The sequence below is a fragment of the Bubalus bubalis genome, chromosome 15 (genome assembly GCF_019923935.1).
Source record: "Bubalus bubalis isolate 160015118507 breed Murrah chromosome 15, NDDB_SH_1, whole genome shotgun sequence".
Lineage (NCBI taxonomy): Eukaryota > Metazoa > Chordata > Mammalia > Artiodactyla > Bovidae > Bubalus > Bubalus bubalis.
Genome location: NC_059171.1, coordinates 46,889,762 through 46,903,639, shown reverse-complemented (window position 1 = coordinate 46,903,639; position 13,878 = coordinate 46,889,762). Strand labels below are relative to the sequence as shown.

Below are 13,878 nucleotides of genomic sequence, written 5' to 3'. Positions count from 1 at the left end.
TGTCAAGGTATCTAAGGTGAGGGTGAGAAGCCTCCAGGCCTGTGGAGTGGGGAGGGAAGAACATCTCAGGCATTGAGTGCTTGGGCAGGACCCAGCAGTTCACATGGTGGGAATGGAAAGGAGGTCCCAGAGCTTTCTTATCAAGAGGGAGACTGATGAGGTGAGGTTAGAAAAGTGACCAGGGACTAGAGCTGAAGCACACCAAACTTGCAAGACATGGAAAGGGGCTTGGGTTTTATTCTCCATGCAGTTAGATGCAATTGGAGTCTTGGATGCAAGGGAAGAGCATGATCTGACCTCCATGTTTCAAGATTTCTGAATGGAGACAGGCTCGGAGGGGAAGCTGAAGTAGGAGGACTAGCGAGACAGCCATTGTGGTTTTCTGGGAGGGATGCTGGAGCCAGGAAGAGGAGGAAAGTGGGTATGTTTAAGATACATTTTGAATGCTGGGCAGAAAGGACTTGGTGATGGATTGAACAGTAGCAGAAGTGAGGCTAAAGCAAGAGGCAAAGATGACTCCCCACGTTTCTGAATGGTGTTGTCAGTCCATAAAATGGGGAAAACTCCAAGGGAAGGGGGGATTTGGGGGTTCCCTATGCATTTCTCCCAGTAGATATTAGCCCCAAAGGGTAAGCTTCATTTACAAATATGTGGAAAGGATCCATTGTAGAAAGAGGGAGCTGGGCCTCTATCTATCTCAGCCAGCTAGTGGCGCTTCTGCTGATGAGCTGGGTCTTAGAAGCAGCCCTGTCATTTGTCCTTGGGCACCTGCCTTCCAGGCCCTGGCCTGCAGGCTGAATGGGCAGCTCCAGAGTGCATGGGAAGAGATGGATCCTGGCCAAGATGTGCAAAAGTGTGAGGGCAGGGATGGGGGTCTGCTTTCTGTTTTTGAGGCACAATAACCCACTTAGATTGACAAGGATCTCACAGTCAAGTTTCACTCCAATATTGCCCTTTCCTGGGGAATGTAGTGAAAGCCTCATCTTATGTGGAAAACTGAGAATAATTTCTTTGGAGGGGAGGAGGCTCCTGCCCACAGAACTCATATCTAAGTCTAAAGACTCAAGGAACTCTTCCTAGACTGCCAGCAGGATGCGGTGGGTCACAGTATGAAGCACACACTCTAGTAAATAGCCTTGCCTTGTGAAGAGTTAGGAAGTATGGGCAGTGAATACCAGCCTAAATTTCTGTGGGCTGATGATTCCATTTCAAGACGCAAACAGTCCCCTGATCATCATTATCATTGTTGGAGAGAGTGGTTTTTAGTGTTTACGATTGATGTTGTCAGTAGATAAAGAAAAATGTGTGGACTAGGAATCTTTTAAAATAAATCCACTCAGTTTTAATGGCTGCAACTCCAACGGCAAAAGAGTTTGCTTTCATTTATGAAATTATTTATAGAGTACTAAACAAGTCTGTTTAATAAATTAAATATTACAATAAATGAGGTTAAACGAACTTACATTGAATGCACACTGCATGTATTAATAAACACTCCTTATTGCCAAATTCAGACTTAAATTGAAGAAAGTAGGGAAAACCACTAGACCATTCAGGTATGACCTAAATCAAATCCCTTATGATTATACAGTGGAAGTGAGAAATAGATTTAAGGGCCTAGATCTGACAGATAGAGTGCCTGATGAACTATGGAATGAGGTTCGTGATATTTTACAGGAGACAGGGATCAAGACCATCCCCACGGAAAAGAAATGCAAAAAAGCAAAATGGCTGTCTGGGGAGGTCTTACAAATAGTTGTGAAAAGAAGAGAAGCGAAAAGCAAAGGAGAAAAGGAAAGATATAAGCATCTAACGGAGAAGGCAATGGCACCCCACTCCAGTACTCTTGCTTGGAAAATCCCATGGACGGAGGAGCCTGTTGGGCTGCAGTCCATGGGGTCATTAAGAGTCGGACACGACTGAGCGACTTCACTTTCACTTTTCACTTTCATGCATTGGAGAAGGAAATGGCAGCCCACTGCAGTGTTCTTGCCTGGAGAATCCCAGGGACCGGGGAGCCTGGTGGGCTGCCATCTATGGGGTCACACAGAGTCGGACACAACTGAAGTGACTTAGCATAGCATAGCATAAGCATCTGAATGCAGAGTTCCAAAGAATAGCAAGAAGAGATAAGAAAGCCTTCTTCAGCGATCAATGCAAAGAAATAGAGGAAAACAACAGAATGGGAAAGACTAGAGATCTCTTCAAGAAAATTAGAGATACCAAGGGAACATTTCATGCAAAGATGGGCTCAATAAAGGACAGAAATGGTATGGACCTAACAGAAGCAGAAGATATTAAGAAGAGGTGGCAAGAATACACAGAAGAACTGTACATAAAAGATCTTCACGACCCAGATAATCACGATGGTGTGACCACTGACCTAGAGCCAGACATCCTGGAATGTGAAGTCAAGTGGGCCTTAGAAAGCATCACTACGAACAAAGCTAGTGGAGGTGATGGAATTCCAGTTGAGCTACTTCAAACCCTGAAAGATGATGCTGTGAAAGTGCTGCACTCAATATGCCAGCAAATTTGGAAAACTCAGCAGTGGCCACAGGACTGGAAAAGGTCAGTTTTCATTCCAATCCCAAAGAAAGGCAATGCCAAAGAATGCTCAAACTACTGCACAATTGCACTCATCATGGAGAAGGCAATGGCACCCCACTCCAGCACTCTTGCTTGGAAAATCCCATGGACGGAGGAGCCTGGTGGGCCGCAGTCCATGGGGTCGCTAAGAGTCGGACACGACTGAGCAACTTCACTTTCACTTTTCACTTTCATGCATTGGAGAAGGAAATGGCAGCCCACTGCAGTGTTCTTGCCTGGAGAATCCCAGGGACCGGGGAGCCTGGTGGGCTGCCATCTATGGGGTCGCACAGAGTCGAACACGACTGAAGCGACTTAGCAGCAGTAGCAGCACATGCTAGTAAAGTAATGCTCAATATTCTCTAAGCCAGGCTTCAGCAATATGTGAACCGTGAAATTCCTGATGTTCAAGCTGGTTTTAGAAAAGACAGAGGAACTACAGATCAAATTGCCAACATCCACTGGATCATTGAAAAAGCAAGAGAGTTCCAGAAAAACATCTATTTCTGCTTTCTTGACTATGCCAAAGCCTTTGACTGTGTGGATCACAATAAACTGTGGAAAATTCTTCAAGAGATGGGAATACCAGACCACCTGATCTGCCTCTTGAGAAATCTGTATGCAGGTCAGGAAGCAACAGTTAGAACTGGACATGGAACAACAGACTGGTTCCAAATAGGAAAAGGAATATGTCAAGGCTGTAGATTGTCACCCTGCTTATTTAACTTCTATGCAGAGTACATCATGAGAAATGCTGGACTGGAAGAAACACAAGCTGGAATCAAGATTGCTAGGAGAAATATCAATAACCTCAGATATGCAGATGACACCACACTTATGGCAGAAAGTGAAGAGGAACTAAAAAGCTTCTTGATGAAAGTGAAGGTGGAGAGTGAAAAAGTTGGCTTAAAGCTCAACATTCAGGAAACGAAGATCATGGCATCTGGTCCCATCACTTCATGGCAAATAGATGGGGAAACAGTGGAAACTGTGTCAGACTTTATTTTGGGGGGCTCCAAAATCACTGCAGATGGTGACTGCAGCCATGAAATTAAAAGACGCTTACTCCTTGGAAGGAAAGTTATGACCAACCTAGATAGCATATTCACAAGCAGAGACATTACTTTGCCAACAAAGGTCCGTCTAGTCAAGGCTATGGTTTTTCCTGTAGTCATGTATGGATGTGAGAGTTGGACTGTGAAGAAGGCTGAGTGCCGAAGAATTGATGCTTTTGAAGTGTGGTGTTGGAGAAGACTCTTGAGAGTCCCTTGGACTGCAAGGACATCCAACCAGTCCATTCTGAAGGAGATCAGCCCTGGGATTTCTTTGGAAGGAATGATGCTAAAGCTGAAACTCCAGTACTTTGGCCACCTCATGCGAAGAGTTGACTCATTGGAAAAGACTCTGATGCTGGGAGGGATTGGGGGCAGGAGGAGAAGGGGCCAACAGAGGATGAGACGGCTGGATGGCATCACTGACTCGATGGACGTGAGTTTGAGTGAACTCCAGGAGTTGGTGATGGACAGGGAGGCCTGGCGTGTTGCGATTCATGGGGTTGCAGAGTCGGACACGACTGAGTGACCGAACTGAACTGAAAATAATACAAATTATTCTTCTCTAGGATTTGGGATGCCAAGGTCAAACTAACTACATTTTCTCTTATGTACTCCTCACCCAAGCACATTAAATAGAACTTGAAATTAGAACTCTTGTTTTCCTATTATAGGAATACATGAAGCTGCTTTAAGCCAGATAATGAAGAAGGTATATGGCAAGACATTTGTTTCATCAATAATATTAAAATATTATTTATAGGTAATACTCTAAGAGCAATGATTCTGAATTTGTTTGGTGGATTGAAAGTCAATTCTGCAAATGACCTTTGGGAGATGCTGTGAAGATATCACTTCATGGAAAACTTGCAAGCATCTGACGGGTACTTCCTGAATCCTGGACCACGGAGGTGGCCACTGGCGGGCGGGGGGGGTGGGGCGCTGGCTTTAAGAGGGATTAAGAGACTGGAGGAGCCCTGGGTCCACCTGGCCAGGATCTGAGGAAGGGGATCAGCTAAAATGTGGTATCAGAGATTAGCCTCCAAAGAAGGCTGGTCTGATCTATATATATCCTTTTAGAAAGTGAAAGTGTTAGTTTCTTAGTCGTGTCTGATTCTTTGCCACCCCACATAGCCCACAAGGCTCCTCTGTCCATGGCATTCTCCAGGCAAGAATACTGGAGTGGGTAGCCATTCCCTTCACCAGGGGATCTTTTTGACCCAGGGATCAAACCCAGGTCTCCTGCATTGCAGGCAGATTCTTTACTGTCTGAGCCACCAGGGAAGGTAGGTAACATGTTAGTCCCTCAGTCATGTCTGATTCTTTGCGACCCCATGGACTGTAGCCAGCCAGGGCCCTCTGTCCATGGCATTCTCCAGGCAAGAATACTGGAGTGGGTAGCCATTCCCTTCTCCAGGGGATCTTCCCAACCCAGGGATTGAACCCAGTTCTCCTGCATTGCAGGCAGATTCTTTACCATCTAATCCAAAGTTGGGTTTCTAACATTTAGGCTTTTTAAATTTCACATTCTAAATGTGATTTCTTAGTTTTCAAATAGGTAATATATTCTGTGATTCAAAAGGACAAAAGGACCTATTGTTGCTTTTTAGTCACTAAGTTGTGACCTACTCTTTGTGACCCCATGGACTGTAGCCCACCAGGCTCCTCTGTCCATGGGATTTCCCAGACAAGAATACAGGAGTGTGTTGCCATTTACTTCTCCAGGGGATCTTCCTGAGCCAGGGATCAAACTCATGTCTCCTGCATTAGCAGGTGGATTCTTTACCATTGAGCCACCTGGGAAGCCTTAAAGGACCTATTGCAGCCTCCCAATGTACATTCTTGCTTTCTTCCTTACTTCAGCCCTAAACTGTGTTTCCCAGAGGTCCTTTGAAAAGAGGTGTTGCCACATCCCTAAAGTCTAATCAATGACCTGTGGTGGGAGTGCTGGGAGGGAATTCTGGGAGGCCTCCTGGACAGCAGGGGACTTCTCTTCCCCTCTTGCATCCTGCTTCCTGGAAAGGGGTCTGATGGTGGTGCTCTGAGGACACAAGTCACAACCTGGGGGACTGGGGAGCCTGAAGGAGGCTGGCTGGTTCTAACTTTATGGGACTGTAGCTTCAGTGCTGGCGTGCCTACCTCTGGACTTCTTTTACATGAGAAATACATTTCTCTTTCTTGCTTAAGCCTTTGCTATTTTTCTTTTTCTTAAATGTAGCCAAGCCTAATTTGAGTAATGAAAAGTCTTTTACCAAGTCTCCAAACAATGTAATTCTCCTCTTCCAATGATATTTTAGGGAGCAGCATATATGAGTGTAAGCTTCCCTGGTGCCTCAGACAGTAAAGCATCCACCGCAGTGTAGGAGACCTGGCTTCAATCCCTGGGTTGGGAAGATCGCCTGGAGAAGGGCATGGCAACCCACTCCAGTGTTCTTGCATGGAGAATGCCATGGACAGAGAAGCCTGGTGGGCTCTAGTCCATGGGGTCACAAAGAGTTTGGACATGACTGAGTGACTAAACACACTTATATGAGTGTGTGTGTAAATGTGTATATGTCTTGGGAAATGATTCATATCAATACACGAAAGGCCTCCTCATTCTTTTTCTGGACTGGAGATTTCATATGGATTGAAGTACTGTAAAGTATTGATGAACACTGAAATTACTTCTGATCTTTGGCTGTTACAAATAATACTGCAACACATAAGTTTGTACCTCTTTGGTTTAGATCCCAAGAGCTTATCTGTAGGATAAATTCCAGAAAGTCAAACCACTAGGTCAAAGAAGATGTGCATTTGTAATCTCAACAGCTGCCCTTTGTAAGATATTACACTGGTTCTTCTTTTAGTAGCAACATATGACGATGCCCTCTCCCCACCTCCTTCTTAACATGGTATTACCAAGGAAGGCTGAATTTACATCCATTTTGGAACTACTTGGGGAAAAAGGACGGAAAGAATGACGGAAGGAGGAAAGAAGGAAGAAAGGAAGGGTTATGTTGAGACGCAGTGTAAATTTTACCGTTAACATGTAACTGTCCATGTTACATGGAGGGGAGTGCTGTTGAGAAGCAAATTGGAAGAGACAGGCCTTTAGTTAATTGAATTCAGTTTTGTTATGGAGAAGTTGTAAGGATGAGCATGTTGGACTTAATCAGATGGCTTAAAAGCCAAGGAGTGAATTGTGGTTTATGTTAAGCATCTACCAGAGATGTGTCTGTGCCGTGATTGACACGCGATTTTGTTATCAAATCTTATAAGGGGTGGTACTTGCATTGAAATTGTGGTTTGGCACAGAAGAGCTCATCGCAGGAGCTCATTGCAGGTTGCAGGTCACCAGACAGGAGGCTGGAAAAGCCAGGGTGGTCTTGAACAAGGCCTTGCCCTCTGTTGGAAGACTGGTTAGCTCTGGGCCAAGTCATGTACTGAGGCACCACCCAGAAGCTGTTGGCCTGTCTCTCTGCTTTTACTGCAAGTCCCTCCTCAGGGGCTCCACATTCTTGGGCTATAAAGGGCCTCACAGCAGGCGTGAGGGGAGCAGGCTCAATGATAATGACCGCCGTATAAGCATTAGGAATGGGAATGGATCTTGACACTTATGTTAACACACTGACCTTCATCACAACCCTAGGAGTAGCACAGATTATCATCATCTCCATTTTATAGGGAATTGAGGCCCAAAAAGGTGAAGTCAAAATCATACAGTTACTAAAGGCTAGGGCTACAGTTTTCATCTGAACCATCAGGATCTAGCGTCTGTGTGTTTAACCCCAGACTTTCATCTCACAACATTTTCCTGCCTCTGTGGCAGCACTATGCCCGGATTTGCTGCTGATATCTTAAAAGGCTCTGTATATCTGGCATCATTTGTAGTGTCTGACAGCCAGTGTTTTTCTCCCAAAGGCACAGTGGCCTGAGGGGATGATTAAGTAGTTTCTTCCATCATGCTCAGAGGAGGAAGACCCAAGAGGATAAACACAAGGGAGGAAAGAGAAAAAAACAAATGGGCCCAAGAATAGGTGGAGGGAAGAATCAGTACCAGAAAGAGAAGGGAAAATGGAGCAGCAAAGGGACTTGAATGAAGTGATAACTGCACTTTTCAATCCTGGAAATAATAGTGAGAGATGAGAGTGTGAAACTGCAAAATGCATCCAGGCACAAGGGAGCCATTGTCCACCATGCTGGCCGGCCCCTCAGAGAGTGACTATGACAGTGATTTAGAGGCCTACATTGCCTAGAACAGGCCTTGGCATCTAGTGAGTGCCGCGCTTCCATCGTGGCTGTCTCTTTGCAACCCTGTGGACAGTAGCCCACCAGACTCCTCTGTCCATGGGATTTCCCAAGCAAGAATACTGCAGTGGGTTGCCACTTCCTCCTCCAGGGGCTCTTCCTGACCCAGGGATCAAACCATCTAGTATCTGCTCAATAAATGCATGTGGAAGGCAGAAGGGACGTTTGTAATAAGGATGCTGGAAATCAAGAGGAAAGAAGCATAAGACTAAAAGTATGAATCTAACATCCAGGCTTAGGAAACTGAAACGAATAAACCAGAGGCAGAGACCAGAGGTTGTACTTAAATTCAGAGGCCCAGTCAGGATGCTTTGGGCTGCAGGTTTCAGATATTCCAACTCAAAAAGGCTTGAAGTTCAACACAAGGAAATTTTTTATCTCACGTCTCATAAAGAAGTCCTGAATATGGGACTCTTGGGAGTTAATCAATTCAGGGCCTTAGTCCTGAGGACCCATCCTTTTCTCTCAAAGGTCTGTCCTCCTCAGGCTGAGAGGGAGCCCACTGTGATTTCACATCCAAGGGATCACAGTCCAAAAACAACATTCCGAGAAATAAGAAAGATGAAATACTCCTGCTCAGGGCCTTCTTTACTAGTGTAGAAATTTTCTCTAGAAACTACCACTAAGCCAACTTTCTTTTCATCTCATTGTCCACACCTGGGTCATGCATCACATGAGATGCAACAACCCTTAGCCTCACAGGCCACCTGGGATGGGTTGGTCTGAGAAACACCAACTCTTATGAGACGATTAGGCACCAAAATGGAATCCCACCTTTTGGGAAGGAAGGACCAGGAAATGGGGGTCACATAGAGATGCAAAGACTCTATTATAGAGGTGTAACATTCTCCGGTGGGGATGTTTATAAACAGAAATAGATACTGAACTTAAGTGTGCATTAAATCATCAAAAAATTAAACAACCAACTTAATAATTACCAGAGAGGAATTCTTATCTTACTTGGCTTGTATCTAAAGGTTCCCAACTTTGGTACTTTCCCAGCTTTGATACTTTACCAATTGTAAATGGGTTTATGACATTTCAAAGAAATGATTTTCATGAAGAATATGTGTTGGTCCAAAATGGACTGATATACTCTAGAGAGGAAAGCATGAGGGAGCAGAGCTGGCAGACACTGGATGATAGACTCAGGTCTCCGTATGAATAACTTTGAAGGATAAATGAATGATGAGAAAAAAACAGCTGCATCTATACAAAGAGACTGGTAAAAAAAAAAAAAAAAAAAAGAGTGTGGTCATAAAGAGACTGGTAAAGAAAATCAAACCAACACATGCCATGCAATGTGAATCTCTAAGATTTCTGGACTAGATGTGATTTGTAATATTTAAAATAGAAAATCTTAGATACTCCTTCGATTTAGTATTCCTACAAAGGAGGATAGCAAATGTTATTAATTCAATTGGTAAACATATTTCCTGACTTCCTACTAATTGCAACGCAGCATGGCAAAAGAAATATATATCAGACATAGATGCAAGCCTTAAGAATTCAACGCATGCATGCTAAGTCGATTCAGTCATGTCCGACTCCTTTCAGCCCTATGGACTGTAGCCCACCAGGCTCCTCTGTCCATGGGATTCTGCAGGCAAGAATACTGGAGTGGGTTGCCATTTCCTTCTCCAGGGCATCTTCCTGGGTTTTTCACCACTAGCACCACCCGGGAAGCCCGTCTTCTTTGTTTATAAGGAGCTTTTTACAAAGTTGCGGGCAGCACCTTTAGCCATGGTGCTTCTGGACTAATTTGTCTTTCTCCCTATCTGATGTGAACTCTTCATCTCTGCTATCATCCTGATCTCTGATATCATCCTCATACGCAAAACATCTAGTTTTCAGTTCAGTTGCTCAGTCGTGATCAACTCTTTGTGACCCCATAGATTGCAGTACGCCAGGCTTCTCTGTCCATCACCAACTCCCAGAACTTACTCAAACTCATGTCCATCGAGTTGGTGATGCCATCCAACCATCTCATTCTCTGTCATCCCGTTCTCCTCCCACCTTCAATCTTTCCCAGCGTCAGGGTCTTTTCCAATGAGTCAGTTCTTTGCAGCAGGTGGCCAAAGTATTGGGGTTTCAGCTTCAGTATCAGTCCTTCCAATGAACATTCAGGACTGATTTCCTTTAGGATGGACTGGTTGGATCTCCTTGCAGTCCAAGGGACTCTCAAGAGTCTTCTCCAACACCACAGTTCAAAAGCATCAATTCTTCGGTGCTCAGCTTTCTTTATAGTCCAACTCTCATATTCATACATGATATCTCTGATACTGGAAAAATCAAAGCTTTGACTAGATGGACCTTTGTTGGAAAAGTAATGTCTCTGCTTTTAATATGCTGTCTAGGTTCATCATAACTTTTCTTCCAAGGAACAAACGTCTTTTAATTTCATGGCTGAAGTCACCATCTGCAGTGATTTTGGAGCCCCCCAAAATAAAGTCTGTCACTGTTTCCATTGTTTCCCCATCTATTTGCCATGAAGTGATGGGGCCAGGTGCCATGATCTTAGTTTTCTGAATGTTGAGTTTTAAGCCAGCTTTTTCACTCTCCTCTTTTGCTTTATCAAGAGGCTCCTTGGTTCTTCTTCAACATCTGCCATAAGGGTGGTGTCATCTGCATATCTGAAGTTGTTGATATTTCTCCTTGCAATCTTGATTCCAGCTTGTCTTTACCCAGTCCAGCATTTCTCATGATGTACTCTGCTGCTGCTAAGTCGCTTCAGTCGTGTCCGACTCTGTGCGACCCCATGGACTGCAGCCTACCAGGCTCCTCCGTCCATGGAATTTTCCAGGCAAGAGTATTGGAGTGGGGTGCCATTGCCTTCTCCGTAAGAAAATATAATTGTATATAATTTATTTTGTCTTTACTTCCTGCATCATTGCCTCATGGACTTCACTGAGATTGAAATGCTTAATCTCAGGAGACTTTTCTGATAAAATGATTAATAAATAGACTAAATGATTCAGGCCTTGAAATATAAATGTGTATATATATATATCAATTATATGTGTAAAATATATATAAATATCAATGATGCATTAAGCAAACCCTTAAAAAAAAACTGAGGGGAAAACTGATTAAGTTGGGATCTCACAGATATTAAACCTAAATACAAAATGGAGACCAGACTTGCAAATCCTTTGTGCAGGCAAAAACTAAGCCATGTAAGCAAAGCTAAATCTAGGTTACTCATGAACATAAGCAAAACTTAATGCCTCTGATAATCATTAAAGAAACTTATTGTCTTTCTAACATTGGTAGGAGATAATCCTTTTAATCAATCCCCTGCTTTCTGAAAAACCCCATTCTAATAACCAATCATTATAAAGATTAAACAGCTTTCTCATTTTCACTTTATATGCCACTCTGTGATGTCATACCCCTGAGCTTCATATTGGTTTTAAATTCAAAAGCTCGCGATTGGAGAACTGTTCTATGCACAATAAACTCTTATTAAACACTACTTACTGATACAGGGTTTTAATTTTGCTATTTCTGGATTTTTGAAAAGAGGCTACAGATTGCTGGAAGCATGCATGAGAACAGAACGAACTGTCTCATAAACTGTTCGATGAAGCACTTGGAGAGGGTGGGAAGATTTGGGAGAATGGCATTGAAACATGTAAATATCATGTATGAAATGAGTTGCCAGTCCAGGTTCGATGCACGATACTGGATGCTTGGGGCTGGTGCACTGGGACGACCCAGAGGGATGGCATGGGGAGGGAGGAGGGAGGAGGGTTCAGGATGGGGAACACATGTAAACCTGTGGCGGATTCATTTTGATATTTGGCAAATCTAATACAGTTATGTAAAGTTTAAAAATAAAATAAAATTAAAAAAAAAAAAATAAATAAAGACAAGGGACTTGTGACTGAAGACAAAAAGGGAAATAGAGCCAAACATAGATTCCAGTTAAGGAAAATGAACTGTAGTTGTAGGATTCCGAAGAAGAAGGGTACAACTTTGTGATAATATTAATGGCTTTTGACTGTTTAAGTACCTTCAAATGATTGCTTGGAGCCGGCGGTCCATTTGTTTTGAGGCAGCGATGTTTTCCTTTATCTTTAAGAGTGCATTGGACGCTTTGAAGTAACAAGGTCAAATCCAACCACTTCTGCCCAGACTGTGCAAAAATACTGGCTTTGAGTTTCCAGAGAACATGAAGAAGTCATTTCAGCCAAGGCTTTACCACCCAGAAGTCTTTTAAAAGACTTTCAGAAGCATCCCGAATTTGCACATTACCTCCTTGACCTTTGGAGCACAGGGTCAGAGCTGGAGCAAGTGGTTTCAATTGTCTGATAAGATACATCGCTTCAGTCTTAGCCTGGCGGAAGGTGAAACCAGCTGGTTTCTATCTCTTCTTCTCTAATCATTAGGCATTAGGCAAGCCATGAAAACGTTATCATGGCATTTTGTTAAAGTCACTACCACATCGAGTAATGGATGGGAAAAACAAAATAGAAACAAAGCAAACAAAATGAGACTTTTCTAACAAAAGTCCAGATCCCAAAACAACTTTTTTTTTTTTTAAAAAACATGACTCGAAGTTTTCTGAGAAAACTTAACTTTTTGTCTCTTCTGAGTAACTGACAAGCTTCCTTTTAACAGAGGATAGAGGTTACGAAATCCCTTTCAATCTTCTTCTGGCCTTGGTTACTAGAAAGCATACGCTTAAATGGTATCTTTTAATGACAGTACCAGAATTCTGTGTTTCATTTCCTATACAGCTATCTCGCCTTTCTCTGTGTGATTTCCTAATGTTTAAATTTTTAAATTCACTATTATCTTGTCATTTTTATTTAAGTATTATCCTAGAAAGTTCATTAGGCTGAACTGAGTATAACTTAATTATACCAACAAAAACCAAACACAAAAACAAACAAGAGAGCGTACATTGTACTGTAACTCCAAAACACTAAATTATTAATGACATTGAAATATAAGTCACCCTGGTAGACCCACGAAATATATCACTTTTTAACTGGGCTTTTGGGGTGTGTGGAAAATAAGTACTCGGAAAATATACTTGCTATTGTCCAAGACTTAAGAACATAATGCAATCTGATGCTTATATAAGGTAGGAGCCATAGGACTCTTTCAATTATATGTGGAGGAGAATCCAACTCAAACTGACTTAAGGTAAAAGGAAAATACATTGGTTCATGTAATTGAAAAATACCAGGGTGAACTTGAAGTACACCTGAATCCAAGGGCTACACAATGTTGTCAAGTCTGCCTCCCTCCTTTCTTTCCTGTCTTCCTACCTACCTTTCTTTCTCTCTCGCTTTTGCTTCATGCTCCCCTCCCATGTTGCCCCATTTACCTTGGAAGTCAGCTGCTTTATGATGGCATGATGATTGCCAGCAATAGCTATGTTATAGTCTATCTACTCATTAACCCCATGAGAAAGAGAGATTCTGTATTTTTAACAGCCCCTCCCCACAAAAAGCCCTGTTATTGAGTCCAGCTGGTTCCAACTGGTTCACAATTTTTATTCGAACCTTGTTTAAGTCACATGCTCACCCGTGGATCAGTTCTACTCAGACTACATAAACTAAGAATAGGGGATGGGTATTTTTAAGGAGAAAATCATGGTGCTATTATCATAAGACATAAGCAGAAATCACAGATGTTTGCTACGATATTTCACTCAGCCAGATCATTTTTTGGGACTTTGTTTTCCCAGGAAATTTGATTGCTACCAAACTGTTGAGATTGATCAGTGAACTAGCCAGGGGAGAAAATCCTTGTCTTGATTATTCACATGAGACTCCCATTAACCCCTGATGAATTTATTAATCAAATTGTTAATGAGTGACATAGACCAAATTTTGCTTTTTACCACCAAAGTTGTGCTAGTATTTTAGCTTATTCAAATACTTACCTTCACACTGTGCTACAACCCTGCTAAACTGTTTCATATTTCCTGCAC

General features: G+C 42.8%; 1 long non-coding RNA gene across 4 annotated transcripts in view; it reads right to left on the bottom strand.

Annotated features, from left to right (window-relative positions):
* LOC123329476 overlaps positions 1-13,878 on the bottom strand; it is a 55,524-nt gene that overhangs the window by 34,675 nt on the left and 6,971 nt on the right. The window contains exon 1 of one of the 4 annotated variants that reach the window (XR_006544952.2): positions 11,947-12,809. The exons of the other annotated variants lie outside the window; for them this stretch is intronic. This is a non-coding gene — a long non-coding RNA (uncharacterized LOC123329476). Of the gene's footprint in view, positions 1-11,946; positions 12,810-13,878 lie in introns of those variants that run through there. 4 annotated transcript variants of the gene reach the window in all.